The 1695-nt window shown below is 38.3% G+C and overlaps 1 pseudogene; it reads right to left on the reverse strand.

Annotated features, from left to right (window-relative positions):
• Nucleotides 1-201: 201 nt before the first annotated feature.
• Nucleotides 202-1144, reverse strand: LOC109678417 (olfactory receptor 7D4-like; annotated as a pseudogene).
• Nucleotides 1145-1695: the final 551 nt, after the last annotated feature.

Here is a 1695-nt window from a genome sequence, read left to right on the forward strand (position 1 = left end):
CTCAAGTGAAAAAAAATTTAAAAGAAATAACAGAGGAAGTCAGTGAGGAATGACAAACACAAACACATATACAAGCCAAATCATATGTGCTTTGGGAACAGGAAATAAAGAACCATGTCTTTCACAGAAAAAAAAACAGATTAGGATGGGTTAATTCACAGAGTTTGGCATAGAGATTGCAATTTCAACTTAATTCTGAGTTTACTGATCTCTCACATGCAATAGGCTACTGTGCTTAAGTCTACCTAGGGACCCTTTCACATCCTTGTTCCTCAGGCTATAGATAAAGGGGTTCAGCATGTGGGTGACCACAGTGTACATCACAGAGGCAATAGTGCTTCTTTGCGAAGATAGTGTTACAGCAGAACTGAGGTAAACACCAAGTCCTGTTCCGTAGAACAAACAGACCACACAGAGGTAAGAACCACAGGTTGAAAATGCCTTATAATTGCTTGCAATGGAGGACATCCGCAATAAGGAGGAGACAATCTGAGAGTAGGAGAAGAGGATCCCACTCACAGGAAACACGACCATCAATACAACTGACACATACAGACAGACTATATTGATGAAGTTATCTGAGCTGGCCACCTTGAGGACCTGAGAAAATTCAGACAAGAAGTGTGGGATTTCAGTGTCTACAGTGAAGGTCAGCTCCTTCATCAGTAGAAGGTGAAGCAGGGAGACCCAGAAAACAATGAACCATGACATTAGAACAAGGAGATCACAGAACTGAGGGTTTATGATTACTGTGTAGCTTAGGGGTGAAAGATGGCCACAAAACAAAGACCATCACAGTCAGTAGGAAATTATCAATTCCAACAAAAAACATAAATAAGTACATCCGAATGAGGCATTCACTGTAGGAGATGTCTTTTCTCTGTGCCTGGATATTCACCAGCATCTTTGGAATGGTGGTGGAGGTGAAACAGATGTCAATAAAGGACAAGTTAGAGAGGAAGAAATACATGGGGGTATGGAGGTGAGAATCAGAGCTGGTGGCCAAAATGATGAGCAGATTCCCAAGCACTGTGACCAGGTACATGGATAGGAACAGTCCAAAGAGAACTTGCTGTACTTCAGGATCATTGGAGAGACCCAGGAGGAGGAATCTGGATACTGATGTATGGTTTTCCCCTTGCATGACACTGGTTGTTTTCCTTGAGAGACAAGTAAAAGTTCAAAAACATCCACCTGGAACTCAGGTAGTGATCACCAAAGGTTACATGTCCTTATCCTCCATATTTCATTACCATTACAATGAATCACATAACCAAAAGATAGCTCATTTTAATTTTAAATATTCACAAGTTTCAAAAAATTGCAGAAATGTCTTGTTTTCACTGTAATCTCTTGACTTCCATTTGCATAAGTTTATGTCTTTTTGTGACACTTTTGGAATATTGGAAGTTGTTTAGTGTGTTTTCCCTGATAATCTCCATACATTTGTAATTTCAATAGCTCTACAGTAGTAGAAAATGTGGACTTACAACTCACATAATCAAAACTTCTTGACTTGGCACTTCCTAATGATGTAATAGTTACCTGAGGGAGTCTTCTTTTTCACTATAAATATTATTATTACTACTATCTTATTTTGAGAGTTCAATGCGTTTCAGTATAATAAGAACATTAATTACTGATTGTTTCTAATTATTGTTATTTTCCTGTTTATGAAAGCTTAGATATATCAAT

The sequence above is a fragment of the Castor canadensis genome, chromosome 14, assembly GCF_047511655.1.
Source record: "Castor canadensis chromosome 14, mCasCan1.hap1v2, whole genome shotgun sequence".
Classification (NCBI taxonomy): Eukaryota; Metazoa; Chordata; class Mammalia; order Rodentia; family Castoridae; genus Castor; species Castor canadensis.